Raw genomic sequence first — 25,271 nt, forward strand, 5'->3', positions numbered from 1 at the left:
GGGGCCTGACCCAGGTTCAAAGGTGATTTAGCCAAACAAATCCTGAAACTACAGGCCCTTTTGGCAATAGTCCATAGTGTGTGGACTGAGGTCTCACACTAGGTAGTATGGGAGGGTATGAGAACCAGGTTTCTGCACCCTAGGGATGTCTTGATGATTTTTGGTAGGTTCGAAGTTCGACCCTTCGCACACGCTGCTTTGCGCAACTATCTATCCCTTGCAACCGTGAAGCTGCCTTTGCGCAGCTCTATTTGCAATGCGAAGAAAGTATTACCCTGATTCCTTATACTTACTGCATTATTATTATAGTACTTAACTTATCTATGTGAGCCCAGTATTCTTATTTATCATTCAACATTCATATAAGTGCGCACAATCATCAAACAGTATAAATGCATAAAAGTAAGAGGAAACCCAGATACACAATATTTAGAATCAACCTTATCTTTATTAATTCTTCCTTCAATTACAATCTCAACTCTGCCCTACACACTCAGCTATGGACTCTACTAGGTCTCCGCACACTCAGCTACAGAGCCTTTTCCTACTCTATGACCCAAGACATAGATTTACAACTCTAAATTCTCCTATTGATTCTCCATTCTTTCTCGCTATTCTTCTCTTTTACAATTTAGAACCTCACTCTATTTATACAATCCCATGGTCCGTGGACCATGGATAGGCCGACATTACATCATATTATTTACATAACTTAGGGTGGACTACCCTATGACTCAATCATATGTTTCGCGGAGTCTTTACAATATACTTGACAAAAACTTGGGCTTTGAACCCCAAAAACACACTGCAGGGGATCCGATGCCCAACAGTGTCTAACTAGCAATCCCATGAGGAAAAATAGATGTGGAGCCACTAGAGAAAACCACTTTTCTCTTGTCCAGTAATCAAACTACAACAAGTATGATTCTAGATATCATAGTGTGATAGGCCTCAAGAACAATTATTTGATAAGCATAATGGTTTTATGTTGTAAAAGGTTGATGCCATAATTACAAAACAAGATATACTCCCTAAAATGACACATAGTTTTTATACAACAAGTAAGATTTGTAGCTAACTCTATTGTTTTGGAAACCTGAATTTTTGGATGACAAATCTTAATAGAATGATATATGTTAGTGGGAAAATATGTTGTTGGATTTCCCTGTTTATCAATTCTATATCTGGTTTCATGAGTATTAATACTAGAAATTATGAAAAGTTTTGGGTAATAGACGTTATGTAGGGAACCATGCATTGTTACTGAGTATTTGTTTCATTTACTTTATTGGAGATACTTATTCCAACTGCTGAAAAGATTTTCACGTGCATCTTTTGAAACTTCAAATGTTGTTGGAAAGGATTGGTATACATGAGATTGAAGGATAAATTTGTTTCGTGATTATTTTAACCATCAAGATAATACATGCTTTATTAGTACCATTCTAATGGTGACCATGTATGTTGAGCACAACGTTTCACTGCACTAGGTAAGGACTATGATGATAAAGGGTAAAGAAATGTCAAAGATAGAAGTCATTGCACATTACACACATTATGGCTCACAATGCCTAGATTTGTAAGGTTCCATATGCTAGTGCAATTCCTTTTTTCCATCTTAATCGTGATATTTACTTTTATTGAGTTTTTATTGATTCTTGTCTCTTGTTGGTTCTTAGGTCCATCGAATATTTCAAATAACCAGAGGAAGAGCTACATGGATCCTATGCCAACCTTCTTAGAGATATTTGAAAATTCGCTTCCTTGTGAAAAATACTTGTCATCATGGTGAATCTGTTCCTTGTTATGTTTTTGTTAATCAGAGATGTCGATGTGGGTCATCATCGCAAATAGTTCCTTGCTAGGTAACTACAGAGGAGAATGAGAGTGAAAATTTTAGATGTGAAAATATATGTGGACAAAAGAAAAACTATAATAAGCACAAATGCAATGAAAGATGTTTCCCTCAGGTAAATCAAGGTTGTTCTATACCTTTGAACACCCTCATATTGTTGCAGGCTATGATGTAAGTTAGTGAACCTTTGAGTTAAATATGTTGGCATTTTGGTAATTGTATAGGAGGGTTCAATATTTGATGGATGTGAACTTGTGTAATACAGGAAGTGATGGCAGAAATTGAATTTCAAGCATGTCAAAATGCACTTGAAGTGTTCACTCAGATTGAGACCATTGAGAAAGTTGTGTTCACTTTTCTGTGGTTGCAGCTATTTGGAGAGAAGATGGAGACTAAATGGTTAATGTCCTTGATGAGAGGCATTGGAGTGATGCAAATCATTTTAGGAAATTGAAGGTATGTGTATGGAAACAAGTTAGGTTATTATACAATCTCTAAGTATAGTGGACTGATTTCACGAATTTTCCTCTAAACGCTTTTATGAAATTTATTGTTCATGTGCTTCAGTATCTCCTCTGCATTACTCGGTTTATTTCATGTTTTTTGCATCCACAACTTGTCTCAATTTGTTCATTTACATGTCTACTTTAGTTGGGAATTTTTGTTATGCTATCACTTATAACTAGTTCTTTAATTGTATTGAAAGTTAAATGCCATGCATTTTACTATTTAAAATTAATATGAATTCATTATTATCTGAGTGTGTGGAAAAATTCTAAGATGATTTCATTACGAAACACTTCTTTGAAACATGATTTTTGAAAGCTAATGGACATCATTTTTTATTCTAAGAGTTGTGCCTTGTGACATTTTTGAAAAAAATTGAGATTGTGAAATATTTTTTGAAACCACACTATTATTCTAACAACCATCACAAAGATACTAAATATGTTTTTGAACCACACTAGTAATATGACACCGATCAAATCGATACTCATGATGCTATTTACCTATTTGTTTATGCTCATATGCTTTATAGTATAATTTTGTCAAAATATATTATGTTTAATATATGCTTGTTTTGTTGTTTATGAAAAGGGGAGGATTTCAGTTACTTAAAATGTCAGATAGGAAAATTTCAGAGTTGTCAGTTATTCATTTCCATAGTGTGACAGATTGATTGTGTTTCCTTTCATGTTATTTCACGGTGCTACATTTTTTAATTCGACATGATATGTAAGATCAAATTTTTACTAATCTATTGTCAAGAACTTTTTGACATTTATATATTCTGAACTGTGGGAAAAAGTTGCAATGTGGGCAACATTTATGTGATGAGCTTTTCCATAGTTGGTGGTGCCCACCCTGCCTTCTAGCCATTTTCGATGATCTTTCTTATGCATGTGGGAGGATGACAATAGTTCCCCACAACCTTGTGAAACACCTATTCCTTATTGCTCACATCCTAGCTCATTTCCTCAGCCATGTGGTCATATTTCTACCCACATTGGCCATCCCAGAGGAAATTGTGATCATCCTGCTACCCACAATTGACACCCTATCCTTAAACTTTGTATCTTTTAGATGCCAAGTCCCCCATTTATACCAATCACAACAAACAATTTTAGGAACTATAGCACCTCTGTCATACACTAAAAAGGAATGAAGATTCCATAGCATGGATAAGTTGGCATCAAAATCTCCCTATATCAGTTCATGGTGGTTGCAAATAAACTATGAATCTCAAGCATTGGTTTCATGACAGTTTCTGAAACATCATACCGAAAAGCACTAGATGATGTAGGAAATGAAGTGTTGACCACATCCATAGCCAAAGGGGTTCCTACCTTGATATGATGCAACTTACATCTAAGTAGAGCTCGCCTGATTCTTAGCATAGCGGGTAGTAGCTGGTATTAGTTCTGGTAGTTGTACTTTGATAAAATTTCATTTCCCACTAGTACTATATTGATCCTCATTGCAAGATAGAAGTAAACAACATTATTCCTCACCCATTTTTTTGCAAATCACTTGTTGGCCAACACATTAGAAATGTCTTCATTCTTAACCATGATAGAGACCATAATACCGATGTGAGAGAGGGCCTTTAGTATTTCTGGACTAGTATCAGGGATAAGATTATTGCATTTACTCTATATGCCAATTCCTTTAGCACAGTCTTATTGATATCCCATATAAGTCCAATCTATGAATTATATGACATCTTCTTTAATCAATGCTACTCTTCTCTATGCTACCGCATTGGAAAAATTGGGAGGTAACAGAATGCTTTGTTTTATTTTTCTTTCGTTAAAATAATGGAATTCTTTGTGGAAAATTTTGATTGAAGAAGATTTCAAGGAATTTGATTGGATATTTATAAAATGAAACCTAACCTTGATCATGGTCCAATTCCATGTGTTGAATTGAAGGCATCCAGTTTAACGAATGGGCATACCCTTATAGCATGGTAGGGCCATTTTCCAACTCTGTGGGTGTCTAACTATCAATCTCCATGAAGAAAAATAGATGTGGAGCCACTAGAGCACACCCAATTTTCTCTTTTCCAGTAATAAAACTACAATGAGTATGATTCAATAGATCATAGTGTGAAAGGCTTCAAGAACATTGATTTGAGAATCATAAGGGTTTGTTGTTGTAAAATTTTGATGCCATAATTACATAACAAGATATACTCCCTAAAATGACACACAATTTTGATACAACGAGTCAAATTGGTAGCTAACTATAAAGGCTTGGAATCCTGAATTTCTAGATGAAAAACATCGATAGAATGATATATGCTAGACTCTAGTGGAAAAATATATTGTTGGATTTCTCTATTTATCAATTCTATATCTGGTTTCATGAGTATTAATACCAGGAATTATGAAAAATTTTGGGCAATAGATGTTATGAAGAGAACCATGCATTATTACTCAGTATTTTTTTTGTTTACTTTCTTGGAAATACTTATTCCAACTGTTGAAAATATTTTCATGTGCATCATTTGAAACTTCAAATGTTGTTAGAAAGGATTAGTATACGTGAGATTGGAGGATAAATTTGTTCCATGACCATTTTAACCATCAATATCATACACACTTTATTACTACCATTCTAATGGTTACTAAGTTTGTCAAGCACAACATTTCACTGCACTAGGTAAGGAAATGTCAAAGATAGAATTCATTGCACATTACACAGATTATGGCTCACAACACTTGGATTTGTAAGGTTCCATATGCCAGTGCAATTCCTTTTTTCCATCTTAATCGTGATATTTACTTTTAGTGAGTTTTTATTGCTTCTTGTCTCTTGTTGGTTCTTAGGTCCATCAAATATTTCGAATAACCAGATGAAGAGTTGAATGGATCTTGTACCAACCTGCTGAAATAGATTTGAAAATTATCTTCCTTGTGAAAAACATTTGTGTAAAAATAATTTCCACCATGGGGAATCCACTTCTTCTTCTATTTTTGTTAATCAAAGATGTTGATGTGGGTCATCATCTGGGATAGTTCATTGTTCGATAACCACAGAGGAAAACAAGAGTGCAAGATCTAGATGTGAAAATATATGTAGGCAAAAGAAAAACTGTAATAAGCACAAATGCAATGAAAGATGTTTCCCTTAGGTAAATCAAGGTTTTTCTGGTATGTTCTATACCTTTGAACACCCTCAAAGTGTTGCAGGCTATGACATAAGTTAGTGAAAATTTGTGTTAAAGATGTGGGCATTTTGGTAATTGTATAGGAGGGTTGAATATTTGATGGATGTGAACTTGTGTAATACAGGAAGTGATGTAAAAAAATGAATTTCAAGCATCTCACAATGCACTTGAAGCATGCGCCCAGACTAAGACCATTGAGAAAGTTGTGTTCACTTTTCTGTGGTTGCAGCGATTTGGATAGAAGATGAATACTAGAAGGTTAATGCCCTTAATGAGAGGCATTAGAGTGATGCAAATCTTTGTAGGAAATTGAAGGTATGTGTATGGAAAACATTTAGGTTATTATACAATCTCTAAGTAAAGTGGACTGATTTCACAAATTTTCCTCCAAACTCTTCTATGAAATTTATTGTTCATGTGCTTCAATATCTCCTCTTCGTTACTCGATTTATTTCATGTTTTTTTTCTTCCACATCTTGTCTCAATCTGTTCATGAACATGTCTACTCTAGTTGGAAATTCTTGTTAATTTATCACTTATAACTACTTTTGTAATTGTTTTGAAAGTTAAACTCTATGCATTTTACTATTTAAAATTTATATGCATTCATTAGTATTTGAGTGTCCAACCAAGTTCTAATATGTTTACATTACGAAACACTAATTTGAAACATGAATTTTGACAGCTAATGAATGTCATTTCTTCTTCTAATATTTGCACCTTGTGACATTGTTGAAAAAAATTGAGATTGCAAAATATGTTTTCGAACCATACTAGTAACCTAACAACCATCACAACAATACTCATCATGTTTTCGAGCCAGTTTGGTAATATAACAACCATCACAATGAGACTCATGATGTTATTTACCTATATGTTTATTCTCATATGATTTATAGTATCAATTTTGTGAAAATATATTATGTTTAAGATATGCTTCTTTTGTTGTTTTCAAAAAGGGGAGGATTTCAGTTACTTAAATTTCAGATAGAATCTTTTTAGATTTGTCGGTTATTGATTTCCATAGTGTGACAGATTGGTTGTGTTTCGTCTCGTGTTATTTCAAGGCGCTGCATTTTTTAATTCGAGGGGATAAGAAAGATCCAATTTTTTTACTAAATTATCTATTGTCCAGGACTTATTGAAATTTATATATTATGACCTACAGGAAAAAGTTACAATGTTGGCAACATTTATGTGAGGAGCTTTGCCATAGTGGGTGGTTCCCACCCTTCCTTCTAGCCATTTTTGACGATATTTCTTACGCATGTGGGAGGACAAAAAATCCTCCTCCACAACCTTGTGAAACACCTATTTCCATAGGCAATTGTGATTATCCTGCTACCCAAAATTAACACCCTATCCTTAACCTTTGTATCTTTAAGATTCCAAGTCCCCCATTAATACCAGCCACAACTAACAATGTAAGGCACTATATCACCTCTTTCATTCACTCAAAAGGAATGAAGATTCCATAGCATGGATCAGTTGGAATCAAAATATCGCTATATCAGTTCATGGTGGTCGCAAATAAACTCAAAAACTCAAGCATTGGTTTCATGACAATTTCTGCAATATCATCCTGAAAAGCACCAGATGATGGAGGAAATAAAGTCTTGACCACATCCATAGCTAAAGGGGTTTCTACCTTGATATGATGCAACTAATATCTAGGCAGAGTTTTCCTGATTCTAAGCATAGACTGTACTATATGGTACCAAGTCTGATAGTTGTAGTCTGATAAAATTTCATTTCCCACTAGTAATATATTGATCCTCGTTGCAGATTATTGTGTTATTATTACAGATAATGGATTTGATGCATTATTTGCAACTAATTGTATTACAAGACAGACCCCTTAGCCTTAGTTAGCAGGGCCTACATGAACTTAGTGGACTAAGCTTTGTCTCTTTTTGACATAACCTATAGATGGGATACATTGGACATAACATTTGACGTAGTTGTTTTGAAATATTTCTTCTTGGATTTTTCGACCTTCTAGCTCAGCAATTACGATCTATAGTGATAGAATGGAGGTGATCCCTTTATGTTCCGATCTTGCAGTAACTCGGCCCTACGACTATCTGTTAGGCCATGTCGGTAAACATGCTTATTGGCCTTTTCTCTTTCTGCCCAACCGAGATGGTCCTATGAAACAATTGGAAGTGGGTCCACTCGGTCAAGATCTGGATTCGGGCGAGATGATGGCTATTGAATCGGCGAGAATGTTGGCTGGGATACTTGCCTTTGCTTCTCTGTCTTTGCCTCTTATGCTTTTCCCACTCTAGCTGACCTTGGCCCACCATACTCCTTTATTCCTGTTCATAAAGGTGCCTGCCCGGAAGGCTTACCGAAGACGGGTTGCAATGGGGTGGATGGATAGCGGGGGCATAACGCAAGACTCATAATTCGATAGCAGAATCAAACAAATCAATCAGGACCAGCATCCGAAGCCGGACAACCAATCATGAGAAAGAAAGGGTTGGGATGATCCTTACTGGATTGACCTTTCAGGACCTGGACCTACCTTCCTTTCATAACCTTATTCTCGAAAGTATCTGTAAGTAAGTTATCTAAGGGTTGATCAGGACCTTACTACTGGGTGGGCAGGACCTACTGCCTGAAAGGACCGACCCTTCGCTACGCTCGCTCAGGTAAGGAAGGTAGGTAGACTTTTCTCTTTTCCCGAACCATATATAAGCTAAGATAAGGGCTTAGGAGATGGGATGGTATGGAGAGTCAAGGACAATCAGTCAGAGAGTGAGTGCTGTTTCTCTGCTACGAGGCTTTCGCCTAGTCCCGCCAGCCCAGCGTTGTTGGTTACTACTCGGATGCTTACTTTGGTACTGGTGCATCTGAATCTCGATATGGATCACACGTACCCCTCACCAGCTTCTTCATCTCTTCTTAAGATATAACTCTTAGGAGCTAAGAAGATACCACCATCCTTGACAAAGTTCTCCAGCTTTAGCTTACCCGCATAACCGGAAGGGCAGATAGCCAGCTCAGAACAACATAAACTCCCCCAAGGAAAAGCAAATATGTTTGCCCAATCCGATGTGGGAGAGCCAGAATAGGAATCGCGGCAGAGAAAGAGTCTGAAAATCTAGACACTGGCAATAGGTCTCAGATTGGCGGGGGCCTCTCGGGCACTCCTACTCTTATCGCGTGGTCGCGGCAATGCTAGGGTTTTGACCACATCCATTTCATTTGGTAAACTCAATCGACAGATTCGTATGCTTCGCTGATATACGATAGCAGTGGATCAAGGTAAGTAACTAAATGAATCTTCAATTGATGGAACTGTATCTGCTCGATCTCGCTTTCGAACTGTTGCATCCGAATTTGAATTTGGATCTGAAACTGGCTTTGCGATTGGATTTGTATCTCGATCTGCACCTGGATGATATGCGATGAACGGATTTGGACAAGCATCTGCCTCTGGTGAGGGGGTTCCTGTTGGTGGTTCTAGGTCATCAAGGTAAATTGAATTGACTGGGGTAGGAAGGGGTGCTGCTTCCACTGGCGCTGGATCCCTAATGAATGGAACTGAATCTGCATCCGCATTTGGATCCTAATAGTATAGAACTGAAAGTGCTATTGATGGTGGCAAAACTCTTGCTAGCTTTGGCTTTGCCCCTACACCTGAAGGATATGAAATTGGCACTGCTCGCGCTGAGGGTGGGTCTTTATCTCGATTTGGTGAAACCCCTTCTTCTGTTTCAAATGCTGGTGGTGAATCAACGGACTATGTTGCAATAGATCGTGCCTTTGCCGGGAGAGAAGAGCGACACCAGACCCTCCATATGGTCTGTGAATTTCGAGGTCATGAAAGGTGAATTCCAGTGACTGGTTCATAAAGGGAAGATACTGAGTAAGCATATTGTAGGAATAGAAGAGTACTGGTAGCACGTGTATGACCCGCCAATGCTCTCGCTCAGGAAAGCGGATATCGGAGTGGACAAACAAATAGGGTAGGCATGCCCTAAGCTCTAGGTTAGCCAGTCAGTTACAGAGCCTACCGTCTTTATCTCCAAGTATCTATTATATGTCTCTAAGCCTATCTCTTACTGCCTAGTCTCTTGCCAGCTTCGGAACTAATACCCGATCCCATAGCGCTTCTCTAACTGCCCTATCTCTGTTGGTTGAACTCTCTAAGCTTATCTGTACGTCTATAACAATGATTAGCTTCTTTCTTACCAGTCTATCTTACCCCGTACTGTCTTGGCAAACTGGTACCTAGGGGTGGGAAAACCGATAGGACACAGGAGAACTTACCTGCTATTTTTCAATTGCTGCTTTCCCGTTTAGATATTACTTATGCTAAATAGACCTAGGGATGTGAAAAAACGATAGGACACAGCTGCTTCTCTCTTGCTTCTTGCTGGCTTCCTTTGAGGCTTTCCGAATACGGACGGCTACTTGCTGGGAGAATCAACCTCGGCTGGGATGGATAAGAAACCGGCTTGCTGACTTACTGCGAACTTACATATGCATGCCCTCTACCTTGAACTCATTTAGGGCCTAACTTACATTCGAACATGAGTCATAGTCAATGCCAGGTTTCAATACACTCGATCCAAGAGTCGGTGCACCTGACCTCAGCGTTCGATCCAAGACCAGTAATAGAGCTACCAGTAGTTTAATATAAAGTTCCAAGTACAGATTCACCTTTTTATCCGGCTGCCTCTGTCTTAGCTACGGGGTAATCTTAAACAGGTCCTACTGCTTGCTCCTCTGCCTTTTCAATTGATAGTGGGTCAACCACTACCTTCGCTATTGGCTTTCGATCTGGGTATAGATATTGATAATCACCAGCAACAGAAGCAAGGGTGTATTATGGAGCACTTTGCCCAACAGCATTTTCGTACGCATCCGAACAGCGCAAGAACAGGCGTATTGGTTACTATTTCTTTCTCCCCGGTACACCTCCGTAGGGTAAACCCCGTAGGTACATCTATTTCTGAAAGCTATAGAGTCATGCTCAAAGAGTAGGCCTATAGATCATCGATAGCTAAATCATTGATAGGCCCATGCATCAACCTATTACTCCATGCATGTTTCTATCCTCGTGTCTCTTCTGTGTGCCTGCCGCTCAATTGACCGATTCTCGGTATCCATGCATAGACCGGTGGGTACTGCGCTCTCCCGGCCGGGTATTTCTTTGAAACGGGCGGCTATATCTCTATCTCGGCAACCCTCAATTGGGACCTCCTGTGAATTATCGACTGTTGTATCGGCTCTTGGATCAAGCGAATGAAACCGAGTGGATCAACATCTTCAAATCATAGGAAACCATCCTGAAAGGATATATTTGAGTAAGGATCAAGTGCATTTTGGAGGCCTGATGAGGTCTCTTTGGCCCCCGAGTGATTTGATTTCAATCAAGGGTGAATGAGGTTGCGAAAGCAGGCTCGACTAACAGGAGAGGCTATTGTCTATAACTGTTATCCAAGCCAAGTCGAGTAGCGCAGTGTAATATCCCATCCCGAGTATCCGATCCCAGTTGATTAGCCGGGTCGAATAGCGCAGCATCAATCCTAGTTTCATAGCGCAACAGCTACCAGCCCTGTTGAGTAGCGCCAATCGAGAGTATCCAAGCCAAGTAGCCGGGTATCCAAGCGGAGTAGCCTAGTTGATTAGGGTAGCCCAGCGGATTGTATCAGCGGATTGCATCAGCGGATTGCATCAGCCAATTATTAGCGAAGCCCAGTGGATTAGCCCGAGCCGATTCGAGCATCCGAGTATCCGAGTATGCTGCTATCCGGGGAGCCAAGCCGATTAGCGAAGCCCAGTGGATTAGCTGAGTCGCTCAGCCGAGCATCCCGGTAGCCCAGCCTAGCCAAGCGGAGTAGCCCGAGTCTAGTGGCCAAGTATAGAGTATCCAAATCGAGTATTCCACCCCAACTGATGATCCCATCCAATGATTCTAGGCATGTAGTCATAAGGTCTTCTTAACCCATCTTTTGGTAGCTTCTAATAGCTAGTTACATTAAGCTCCACTTACTTTCAAACTATCTACATGGATAGTGTGTGCTAGTTGAAACGAAGGGCACAGATGCTCTTGGAGGCAGTTTACATGGATTAATGGCATTGACTGTTGGAGAAGGCGCCTTCTTGGGAGGTGCACCATTCTAGTTTGGATGGGTCAATGAAGGGTTGAGCCCTTCACATTGGCCCAATTCCTTCTTGTTTAGAGTTGGAAGCATCCCTACTTCCACCATAAGATGGGGAAACTGAGTCTGTAGTGCTAAGGAAGAGAACCTCTTAGCCTGAGCTAGTGTTTGGCCTTGATGACCCACAAGGTAGGAGATGTGTTGCTGATGACGAGTGGTCTTGAGTTAAGTGTCCAACATAGTGTCCGTTCCAAGGGGAGATTGAAAGTCAAGGTGTGAAGCCGCTTGTCCCTCCGGGGGCAAGGATTTGATCAGTAGGATGAGTGACTATAATAGCTTCTTCCAAGAGAGGAGGCTCAAAAAGCTTCAGGTTGTTGACATTGATTACATCATGTATCCCAAACAATGGATTGACCGGAAACTCTTACATTCATTCATCCCTTCCACAGAATATTTTGACCATATAGAGAACGGAACTTCCAGGACCAATGTAAGTGCTTCTAGTACCAATTCAGAATAGAAACTCTTCTTGCAATCAGCTAATGGATTTGGATCGCAATTCATGAATAAAACAATTGAATGATTTTGTTGACGTATTTGACCAATCAAACGTTTTACAGTTAGGAAACTTAATTGATCATTGGAACTTAAATGTTCCATCGGTCTGGAGGAACTTGATACATCCAAATAATGATCATGACAAATTGCATAAAGATCTTCCCAAAAAAAGAGTGGATATAAAAAGCATTGTTGCCAAAAGCTATCTTCCTTTCCGCATCTATGGAACTCATCCATTTTCAATCCTCAGCGAGATTCTCTTTGAATGTGAAGGTGAGCAGTGATCTCAGATCTTGGATTATGAAAAGCTTCCATTTAGATGTAATTACTACAAGATTCACGATCATTTGATCCGGGAATGCCCGTCTAGGGCTAAGGTCACCCTAAAGAGGAAAATCCCTAGTGCTGCTTCTCCTTCCACACTAGATCGGCAAGTTTATGGTCCTTCTGGATTTGATTGCATGGGTATGGATCCAAAGGTTAGTCTGGGCAAGAATCTTCCTGCAGCAGAATCACCAGAGCTAGATCCAAGGGTTAGTGTGGGCAAGAATCTTCCTGCAGCAAATTCGCCAGATCTGGATCTAAGGGTTGAGGGTAGAGTGGAGGATTTGGAGGAACCTTGTTCTTGGAAGAACAAGCGGCTTCGCACCTTGTGTAACTGCTCAGAAGGATATGCTTCTGTTTATCAGATCGGGGATAAGGATTGCAGGGACGGAGTCACTCACTATTCATATGGTGAGGGTGCATAAGCATGCTCGACTGTCCAGGAGAGGGTTTTACAGCAAGGGCATAGGGAAGGAGGGCCATAGGTGGGAATGCAGCTATCCATAGGGACTTGATCTTGATGGATTGATAATTAACCAAACGGATGCGAGGAGACATGCCTGCTCAACAAACACATTGTTGCCCTTACTCATCAAAAAACAACGTAGAACACTATCTCTTTACTTACGCATGCTTAGATAAAGACAGTAGACTCGATCCACTAGGGCGTTACCCAAACACTTGGGGCTTATAACCTGTCTTCGTTTCACGATAGCCTACCTTCTAAGTGGCTTTACCCAAGTTCCCTCATCAAACTGGGCTAGGGCTGAGAAGCCTACCTCCTTTACGATAGGATTCTTGTGGCTGAGAATACCTTCGCTTGGAAGGGCAGGAGATACCGACCTTATCAAGCTAGAGGGAAATAGAGACTTGAATTGGGTATACTTCATCTCTTATTTAAGTGAAATAGATCAGAGGTAGGTCGATTAGACTTTCAAGGACCTTATCGGGCATTTAGATTCTCTAATTATATGGCCTTTTGAAGCTTTCTCTATGTACGCCTTCTCTTACCTTGGCAGGCTTCCAACCCTTATCCTACGGTTGGTGCTTGGCTGAGCAGCGTTGCCCCTAACCCACCTTGGGGCAGAGATGATACATTGCATTCATCGTGAAGCATAGAAACTGTACCACAGTGAACCACAATTAGTTACACCTGATGTAGTTCTACACCTAACTGCTTGCTGATCAATTGAACTCTTGCCGAAGGTGGTATCTCGCCTTATCGATCTTGCTATCCCTAGAGATGAAGATGAGCTTTCCTGTGCTACGGGTTTTCACTATGGTGTCACGATGGGGGCCTTCTCCTATCAACCAGTCAGTGGTGGCGCCTTTTATCCCTATGGGTATGATATTGAACGGGGTATGATATTGAACGGGGTCTGGATTGAATGGGTCCTTCTCTCTCTCTCATCTGGTGGTAACACGGGGAACATAATCTCTCGCATATGGTGGGTCGATGAATGGGTGTGCTGGGTGGGCTATTTTTTGTGACCAATCTAGTGATCAAGAAACAATAGCAGCTATAATTGATTTGAGCAAGTAAGCAGCATCTATCACTCATAAACACATAGAAGCTCTGAGTGTATCGACGTATGTAACGATCATCATCATTGCATCCAGTCTCGATGTAGGAACCTATTGTTCCGTAGGGGTAAGCTCCATCCCGGGGTATGTGGGAAATATCCTTTCCATTGATGGGTAACATCTTGATTGTCTGGGAGCTTGGGGAACATATCTTTTCTCGTTCGGTGGAAACTTGAAATATCTTCTCTCGTCTGGTGGTAATGTGTGGTCCTTTCTTCTCTTCTCAGCCAGTGATGGGGTCCTTCTCCTCTCAAGTGATGGGGTCCCTCTCTCCTCTGGGGGTAAGTACATATCTTCTCCCGTCTGGTGGAAACATGGGAACATAATCAATATCGTTCGGCGTATCAATGGTGAAATGGGTGTATGGTATAGCTCATCGTAATGAGTGTGATGTTCATAGCTAAAAGGGAGGTGTGTTATGTTATAGCTAAAAGGGAGGTGTGTGACTCACTCACAGTGTTGACCCCATACCATGTGGTTTAGCAGGTCTAGCTGGAATCCAAGGGAAGTAGGCCTCCCCCAAGCATATTTAACCCCATAGAGTGAGGGCGTGGGCTCTCAACCAGCTCTGCCCCACACCAAGTAGTAAGGGTCATTGGCAATAGAAAGACTAGAGGTGCCTACGGTCCATTAGTCAGGGCTACAGTGTGTTGGCGGGCTAAGGATGGCTCCTCAAAGCCAATTTGTTGACGTATTATTTCTCCCCAAGAAGTCTTCTTTCCCCCACTTTCTCTTCCTTTGGGCTAGGTTCGGAGAGCTCCGCAGGACACCCACCAATAAAAACATCCAAGATCCTTCCTCACCTTCCTACCTCAGGTGAGAAATCCTTCCTCGATATTACTTTGGGTTATGTTTCTTCGTTAATTATAAGGTTGTCCGAAATCTGACCTATCGGTTAGGTTGGATTCCTCCTTAAAATAAAAAGATCCAGTAAGCTCCTCACTCCCACGCGCAGGCAGTCAGAAAGACAAGAAAGAAGGGTCAATCTAATTTTTAGTATCTTGCTTGTGGGTGAAAACTTATATAAGGTAGGTCGGGCTATGACTTGCGAGTTTGGTTAGGCTAATGGTCCGATGGCAATTCTGGTCCATCGGCAAGTCATGAGGCCAGTCAGTGCTAGTTCGATTCATTAGGCAAGTTATTAGGGAGGATTCACGGCATGTCAAGCCCTGGTAAGGTTCTTCACTTTGCATCGAATTGAACCACATGCTCCACCGCTTGTGCGGGCCCCCGTCAATTCCTTTGAGTTTCATTCTTGCGAACGTACTCCCTAGGCAGGATACTTAACGCGTTAGCTACAGCACTGCGCGGGTCGATACGCATAGCACTTAGTATCCATCGTTTACGGCTAGGACTACTGGGGTATCTAATCCCATTTGCTCCCCTAGCTTTCATCTCTCAGTGTCAGTGTCGGCCCAGCAGAGTGCTTTTGCCGTTGGTGTTCTTTCCGATCTCAACGCATTTCACTGCTCCACCAGAAATTCCCTCTGCCCCTACCGTACTCCAGCTTGGTAGTTTCCACCGCCTGTCCAGGGTTGAGCCCTGGGATTTGACGGCGAACTTGAAAAGCCACCTACAGACGTTTTACGCCCAATCATTCCGGATAACGCTTGCATCCTCTGTCTTACCGTGGCTGCTAGCATAGAGTTAGCTGATGCTTATTCCTCAGATATCGTCATGTTTTCTTCTCCGAGAAAAGAATTTCATGACCCCTGGGCCTTCTGCCTTCACGCGGCATTGCTCCGTCAGGCTTTCACCCATTGCGGAAAATTCCCCACTGCTGCCTCCCGTAGGATTCTAGGCCGTGTCTCAGTCCCAGTGTGGCTGATCATCCTCTCGGACCAGCTACTGATCGTCGCCTTGGTAAGCCATTGCCTCACCAACTAACTAATCAGACGCGAGCCCCTCCTTGGGCAGATTCCTCCTTTTTCTCCTCAGCCTATGGGGTATTAACACCCGTTTCCAGCTGTTGTTCCCCTCCCAAGGGCAGGTTCTTATGCGTTACTCACCCGTCCGCCACTGGAAACACCACTTCTCGTCCGAATTGCATGTGTTAAGCATGTCGCCAGCGTTCATCCTGAGCCAGGATCAACTCTCCATGAGATTCATAGTTGCATTACTTATAGCTCCCTTGTGGACAAGGCTGATTTAGCATCATCTCTAGGCATAACTTGTCTCCATAAATTGATAGATCAATAAGGTAGGTAGCACAATATAGGAGAACATGTAGAGAGAATACTTCAGGCGGGTAGCAAGATCTTCGATCTAATGCAAGCAGCACTATCTATCTCAAGCAGGTAGGTTCCTCCTGTTGGTGGGATTTCGATTCACTGTGGAAAGCTTCCTTCCGTCCAATCAACCACCTCCTTCTATTGACCAACCTCCCCCACGCATCATCAATCAATCTAGCAATCAAACGCAAGAAGCCAACCAGCCAGAAATACAAGCTAGCGATCTACGAGCAATCCCAAGTAAGTCTAATCAAGCAAGCATCGTTGCAGCATTTAGAGCCACCAGAAGCAGCGCTTGTCATAGCACCATTCACAGGATCAATAAGCAAAGCCAAGTGCAGAGACAGAGATAGATTCTGTTTCTATATATTGATCCCAATTTTGATGCTATTAATGTGTTATTATCTTGATCCTGCAAATTACCTACAAGGACCAGCATACTCACTAGGACCAGGTCCAGCAGCAGATCCAGAAGATCCAGTGGTCATTATTTGAAAGTAGCGCGAGTTGCACGAGCAGTTCAAGATCCACCAATATATAAAGCAGGTATCAAGTCAAAAATCTTAGGAGAAGGTCTAATCAGGCAGGTATCTATATGTTTTCAACCTTAGAAATAGGCACTTAGCTGAGCAGAAGCGAAGCTGTGATTCATTATATATGTAATATATTCCTATTTATTGGAACGGAAGAGGCACTTATAAAGCAGAGCGTAAGCGAGGAATTGGTTGATTGGACCAGGGCGAAGGGCATGGGACTATAGTGAAACTGATAACGCGCCATGCGTGTGTACTCTTTAGATATTGTCTTTTCTACGGTATTGTTGAAGAGTAAGAAGCATATGTTATATGAGCAGCTATGAGGTATGAATGTATGGTATATATTTGAAGTGGGTACGAACTATTGTTGTGAAACGACTAGCGACTATCAACACTGCCCATAAGGCAAATAGAACCAGCTATGTGTGTATATCGGCAATGATCGGCTCCTTCTGACTATGATTGACTAATTGGCATGGACTCAACGTCATGTACTGACTGTTACAGCACACATAGAGGGGGATTGAATGGCGGAGGTTTGAACATCTTTCCCTACTCATTTTGCCCCACGAGGAGGCGGAGGTTTGAGCGCTCTTCCCTCTTCCCTCAAATTACTGGAATCATCCATAAAGAAACACCTCCCACTCGACTTATCACACCCGCAATCCCCAACTTACTCCTTATAATCTAATACGTTACTAAAGTACCAAAAACTCACCGGAGATTGCCCAGCCCAGGGTAATAAGAACAACTGCTTCTTAGAGTTGCTCTATAAAAGAAAGCTTCTTGTTGTGTCCTTTGAAATAAGGAGAAGAGACCTCTTATCTGGGAAACCTAACCTGCAGACCTCGCCATAGCAGGTGGACCTACTACAACACTCACTCAACCTATTAATTACGATATCGCCCATGGAGACGTTTACCTTGTCCATTTTTTTGATCCCAATTCCATATTCCCATACAAAAAGTGAAGGAGGCTTTACGTAAGGTTTACTACATAGGCTACACGGAGCTATTACTGCATCCACACACACACATACACATTAAGCTACTATATTGGAATGCACCAGAGAAACTATAGTTCTAAATAGGACCAGACCTAAGCAGTAAGAAGGGGTATAGCTCTTTTACTTTCTTGCACTTTCATCTCGGGAGTAGTAATAAGAGCCTAGGTAGGTGGGTAGGTACATCTTCCTCCATAAGTAAGTGCTCAGGAGGTCATTTTTATCCGGTCAATAGCCCGTGTATCACATTAGGTAGTAATTCCCTGTGGTTTACAATGGTCCAAACTTAAAGTGAAGTTGCATGCATGCCTCAAGTGTCAAGACGATTCCAGACCTCCAGTCAGTATCTAGGCCTATGTAGTCAAGCTGCCATTAGGTTCCGAAGAGGTAGGTGCACCTTTCCCATAAAGTTAGTTCAAATTAGAGCAACAACTTCTAGCCTATAGAAACAAGCCATGGAGTGAAGCTATAATGTATAGCTTTAGCCTTAGTCAGTTCCATGGAATAAGGCCTTATTAGATAATGTGCCTGAAACCGAGTTCCATAGAGTTCAAGCCCCGTAAACAACTAGGCTAGCCTTTCCAGTATCCCATTCTTTGAAAAAGAAACTAGTTCCCTTCCTTTCCCTTACGGTCAAGCGGCCTTACGGCACCTTAGTTCCCCGGCCTCCTCAAGACAGGACACTAGTTAGTCTTGCCCTTCTTGCCTTAGTTCCCAGTCCGTAAGTGAAATCTCTCTAGTTCTGATTCGATCTCTAAAACTTCTCCTATTGCCAGAATAGTGTTGGAAATAATACTGAGAGGGGGGGTGAATCAGTATTATCTGATTAATTAAACTTTTCAAATGCCCAAAAACATATACGCTACTTCAGTTAAGTGAACCAGCGTGTACACGCTACTGTGACGAAGTAAAACAACGTATAAGCAGAAAACTCACAATTTAGTTGGCTTATTCTTCAATTAAGTGCATCAGGACATTATTCATCATATTAACAGTAAACATGTGCAGTATAACAGAACAGATAAAAAGCCACACACATGAACACCAAGATATAAGGTGGAAACCCAATGTGGGTGAAAACCACCTGCTGCAAGTTGTCTCTATCTTTCTTAATATGAAACTTCAGTTTACAATCTTTTGTACTGGTGCAGCCTTATACCAGTACGCAGGCTACAACCTGCAGAAGGCTTCAACCTTCTCTCGTTCTTCAAACTTCCTTGGAAGGGAGCTCCAACCCCCTTTGCTCTTGTACTAGCCAAGATACTAGTACGTAGGTGCTGACCTACAATTTTCCTTCTTCCAGGTATCACTTTTCATACATTTTCAGACTTGGATATTCCTGAAGCACAACATTACAATCTGAAGACCACAATTCATTCAATTTTCACAACAGATCATTGAAGCATAAAACAACCCAACTTTGAATCACTGAACCACTGAACCCTGTCAATCACCAGTTACCAGAACACAGAGCAGACTACAGAACTCTGTAATAACAGTCAGACCCCACTGTAAACTCAAATCAAGCTTCAAAAGATATACGCTACTTTAATGAGCAGAAACCGCGTATACACGCGCTTTTACCGAAGCCAACCTGCGTACAGATCTAAAAATAAACTTTCTCAATTTGCAGCTGTACCAGATATTAGTTAGACTCAGAACGTAACATTGCGACAATATGCAGATCTAGAAATACGCATAATCAACCATATCATGATAGTGCATTTCAAACCATTTGATCCCGATCTCTCCTTAGATCTAGTTCTCCATCAACCGATGAGATCTCTCCTTAGCTCAGATCAACCAACTCAGAACCTGCATATCAGATCTCTTTCTCTCTTAGATATTCATGCCTTGTCGAAAGATGATCTTTGCCTAATGATCTTCTTCTCCTTATATAGCCTTAGGCCTTTCTCAATACCAAGAGCCAAAACCATAGTAACACAATACCATCAACTTTAAAACTAGGGATCGACACGCCCGTCGAGACATAATGGTCCGAAATCATAGGCACAACTTCCAAGGTCTAACCACCATGAACCAAAGGAACCTTTCCACATACACGCGCTTTTTCTGAATCGAACTTGCGTGTACACGCGACTTGGGCTTAACGAAAGAGCGTGTATGAGCTTTCTTGCCATGCTGTACTGAGATCTGTCTTCTGATTAAGTTGCCATCACCTGTACTAACCTTTGAGCACCTGTACCATCCACTGGGTGAGTTGCCATCAAGGACAACACTTGAACCATAATGCCAACAATCTCCCCCTTTGGACTTGATGGCAACCACCACACCAAGTCACTCTCCCCCTTTGACATCAAGGGCAAAGGGAGGACCAAGATATTCTCTTCCTTGGTAATCCTTCTGCTGTCCATACTGCTGTCCATACTCCCCCTGAGTACATGCTGAAATCTCCAAGTGTGCTCCCCCTTTGTGAATGCCAAAGAGTACCAATCTATCCATCCTGCTCACCAAGTGCTGTTCATGCTCCCCTTGACTGTAGGCAAGATCTGCAAAAGATGTTCTTCAAGAAGAACATGACTCTATACATCATAAAAGACCTTCCTATCACCAAAGACTCATACATACATCCATTTCTCAACTAAGTGAGGATATACAAAAAAAATGACTCATCCACCCAACCAAGTGGGGATACATCAATATCTAACCATGATAATACATGAACATTTCATCATTCATCCCAGGCATAGTGGGGAAACCAACAAAGGCCGTTACATGACCTTGACACCATAAAAGAGACAAGAGAGATACATGACATAGAGACAACAGATCTAGACCAAGACTTAGGAAAGACACCAGCAGCATCTGATAAACATCTTGTTAGATTAGCAACTAGAATTTCTTTCTGAGCTCCTTCTTAAACCAATCAACCAAAACATCTGAATGCCAACAATGCTTTATGAGACTTTGAGCTGCTCCCCCTGAACCTGTGCCTGTTGCACTCCCTGAAACTGTGCCTGAAGAATTCTGACATTCCTATTGCTGTTCAGAACTTCAGAGTTTTCCCTTGCTGTTCAGAACTTCATATACGCGTTTTATCCTGTACAAAACAGCGTATGTACGCGGATATTCTTTCTGCAACAAGCGTCCAGCATACACGCGACTTACCCAGTATGAATCCGCGTGTATACGCTCATATCCCTTCCGTAACCTGCGTATACCAACTTTTCTGAACTTCAACAACAGGATGAAGCATCAACTACTCCCAGCTTTTGTCTGAGATATTCAAAAGTTTCCCTGGGCAGTGGTTTTGTGAGAATATCAGCAACTTGCTCTTTAGAAGGAACATACTCCAACTTGACCTTCTGCTCAAGCACTTGTTCCCGAAGAAAATGGTACTTGATTGGTATGTGCTTGGTCTTTGAGTGCATGACAGGATTCTTTGAAATGCTGATTGCACTTGTATTATCACATAAGATAGAGACAGGTGGAGTGCAAGTGATTTGAAAGTCCTGCAAGGTCTGCATCATCCAAAGAAGTTGTGTGCAACAAGATGCTGCAGCCACATATTCTGCTTCAGCTGTAGATAAGGCAATCGAACTTTGTTTCTTGCTGAACCAAGATACTAATCTGGAACCCATGAAGAAAGCACCTCCACTTGTGCTTTTCCTATCATCCACACTTCCAGCCCAATCTGCATCTGTGTAAGCATGAAGAGTGAGATCAGTATTTCTAGGATACCATAAGCCATAGTTTTGGGTCCCTTGAAGATATTTGAAGATTCTTTTGACTGCCTGAAGATGAGTTTCCTTTGGGTTGGCTTGAAATCTTCCAACCATTCCTACTGCATGTGTAATATCTGGTCGAGTACCTGTCAAATAAAGCAAACTCCCAATCATGGATCTATAAGTGGGTTGGTGGACTGCTGCTGATTCATCATTTGCACTGAGGCTGCATCCTGTAACCATGGGTGTACATACTGGCTTTGACTCTTCCATGCCATACTTCTTCAAGATCTGCTTGAGGTATTTGGTTTGAGACAAGAAGATACCTCCTTCACTTTGTTGGATTTGCAATCCAAGAAAATATGTCAATTCTCCAAGAAGTGACATTTCGAATTCTTTCTGCATAACCAAGGCAAAGTTTTGACTCATGGTCTCTTCATTGCTGCCAAAAATAATATCATCTACATAAACAACAAGAATTAGCAATTTGTTATTTTCAACTTTTATATAGAGATTGCTATCTGCTGATCCTTTTGAAAAGCCTTGTTGGTGAAGATATTTGTCCAACCGATAGTACCAAGCCCTTGGAGCTTGTTTGAGCCCATAGAGTGCCTTTTTCAATCTGCATACAAGGTTTGGATCATTTCCAAGAATGAACCCATCTGGCTGCTCAATATATACTTCTTCTTCTAAGTCTCCGTTCAGGAAGGCTGATTTCACGTCCATTTGAAATACCTTGAAGTTTTGAAAGCTTGAGAGAGCAAGGAACATTCGGATGGCCTCTAGTCTTGCCACAGGAGCAAAGGTCTCTTCAAAATCTATTCCTTCTTGCTGTGCATACCCTTTACAAACAAGTCTGGCCTTGTTTCTGATTACTTCTCCATTTTCATTTAACTTATTCTTGAAGACCCATTTTGTTCCTATTACATTCTTATCTTTTGGTCTAGGAACTAATTCCCAAGTGTTGTTCCTTTCGATTTGCTCAAGTTCTTCATCCATTGCTTTGACCCAACATTCATCTTTGCATGCTTCTTTCACATTTTGTGGTTCAATGGAGGTGAGTAGAGCCAAGTAGCTTGAAGCTTCTGCAAGTGTCCTTCTTGTTTGTACTCCTGCTTCTTTCTGCCCCACAATCTGAGTTTCTGGATGATTCTTTTGGACATATCTGGATGGAGTCTTCTCTTCTATTCTTGTCTGCTCCACTGGTTCTTCTTGAGATTCTTCTTCTTCTTGAGGTTCTTCTTCTTCATCATTTCGCCTTTGAGAGTAACCTTCATCTTCTTCAATGTCTTCATGATGAACTTGCCTAGGAATATATCCCTTCTCATCAACCACTATATCAATACTGTCAACAATTCTGCCAAGTCTTTTATTGTAGCACTTGTATGCTTTGCTATGTGGAGAATAACCAAGAAGAATGCCCTCATCTGCTCTAGGTTCAAGTTTGCCAAGTTGCTCATCAGTGTTCTTAATATAACATTTGCTCCCAAAGATTTTGAAATGCTTCACGGAAGGAGTTTTACCACTCCAAAGCTCATGAGGTGTTTGAGTGCTGTTTACTCGGACATTTGTTTTGTTAAGAATGATAACAGCAGCATGTGCAGCTTCACCCCAGAAGGTTGCAGGAGTACCTGATTCATCGAGCATAGCACGAGCCATTTGTTGGATAGTTCTGTTCATTCTTTCCACAACCCCATTTTGCTGAGGAGTTCTAGCTGTAGAGAATTCTCTTCTTATCCCATGTTCATCGCAGAAATCGAAAAATTCATTTGATGTGAACTCCCCACCTCTGTCAGATATGAGGCACTTAATTTTGTGTCCTGATTCATTTTCAGCCAATGCTTTGAAGGATTTGAATTTTTCGAATGCTTCATCTTTGTGCTTCATAAGCCCTAACCAAACAAACCTTGAGAAATCATCAATGAATAATATCAGATATTCTTCTCCTCGAGGTGTCCTTTTCCTAAATGGACCACATACATCTGTATGGACTAGCTCAAGAGGCAAGCTAGCTGATCCTTCCTTCTCTGGAAAGTTAGTTCTGGTTTGCTTTCCAAACTGACAAGATTTGCATATGGTGTTGTCTGGAATTTTGATATCTGGAAGATCGCGAACTGCCTGATATTTGCATGCTTTCCTTATTTGTGAGAAGCTTAGATGTCCCAACCTTCGATGCCATAACCAGTGCTCTTCATCCTTGCTAAGATAGCATTGTTGTTGTCCTTCTTCAAATATGTACAGATTATTTGGAGTTCTTTTGCCTTTGAGAACTGTTTTACCTGTATCAAGATCACGAACAAGACATCCATTCGATCTAAAAATAACCTCGGTTTTTTGATCACACATTTGGCTGACACTTAGAAGATTATGCTTCAATCCATCAACATACAAAACATTTCCAGCCTTAACCTTTTCTTTCAAAGGAGCAATACCTTTTCCTTTTATAGTTGCAGGAGTATCATTTCCAAAGAAACTTTCTTTCCCTTTTCTAAAGTAGAATAAGATTCGAGTTTTTCTTTATCACCTGTCATATGTTTCGAACATCCACTGTCAATGTACCATAGATTTTCCTGTCCTTCTGCATAAAACGCTATCCCACATCTTTCTGTCTGAGGTTCTTTTATTCTCCATTTTTTGGTGCTCGTGGCTTGTTCCTTTTTCTCCTGAAACCTGCTCCTGCATTCAGACTCTTTATGACCAAAATTATTGCAAATAGAACATTCAACTTCATTTTCAAGAACTGAAAAGTTGTTATAGGTCCTCTTTGTAATCCCTGTCATACTTCTTTGTTTTTGAGCTTCCCTAGTCATGATTGTTTTATATGCAACACATTGAGCTGCTTTGTGACCAAAGTTATGGCAAGAAAAGCATTGTCCATTGAAGAAGCTTCTGCGGTTATTGAATCTACCAGCCAACTGATTGTAATTTCTATTTTCATCTATTCTTGTGCCAAACTGAGAAGATTTTACCTGTGGTTGGTTGTAGCTTTTGTTCACCCTTAAGAAGGATTGTCCCTGATAGTTTCTGTTTGTAATTCGTCCCTGCTTTACCTGATTATCTTCATTGTTCTTCTGCTCATTTCTTCTTGCTGCATCAAGATAACTTTTTGAGGTGGATGCTTGAGAGGTTTCTCCATTATAGCCCAAACCTGTCTTGTTTAGAGGAGACCGCTGCACATTGATAATCTCATCCAAAGTTTCAGATCCTTTGACAAACTTAAGATTAATAGTTTTTGTTTTCTCAATTTCTTTTCTGAGACCAACAATTTCACCTTCTAGTTTTTCAAGATGTTTTTCCTTTTCATCAATTTGAAATTGCAAAGTATCAATGATCACACTCTTTTCTTCTATGCATCTCTTGAGTCTAGTAATTTCATTATAGAGATTATCCACATCTACAGCATCCTCATAATCATCATCTTCAAATGCCATTAATAGCTTATATTTATTACCTTGTTCATCTTCATCACTGTTTGATAAGCCATCACTATCTTCATGGGTGTAGTAGCTTTTCTTATTTGCACTTTGTTTCTTATTCCATCTAGCAGGTTCTTTTCCTTTATCCTTATTAGGACATTTTGCAGCATAATGACCTACTCTTCCACAAGCAAAGCATTTGAAAGGTAGCTTACCTCTGAACCTTCCAGCACCCCTTTGAAGATTTCTGACAAAGTTTGATTCTTCTTCCTCTTCTTCTGGAACATGG

This window comes from Pinus tabuliformis, chromosome 8 (assembly GCF_031772625.1).
Source record: "Pinus tabuliformis cultivar Carrire ecotype Pingquan chromosome 8, CPIR1, whole genome shotgun sequence".
Classification (NCBI taxonomy): Eukaryota; Viridiplantae; Streptophyta; class Pinopsida; order Pinales; family Pinaceae; genus Pinus; species Pinus tabuliformis.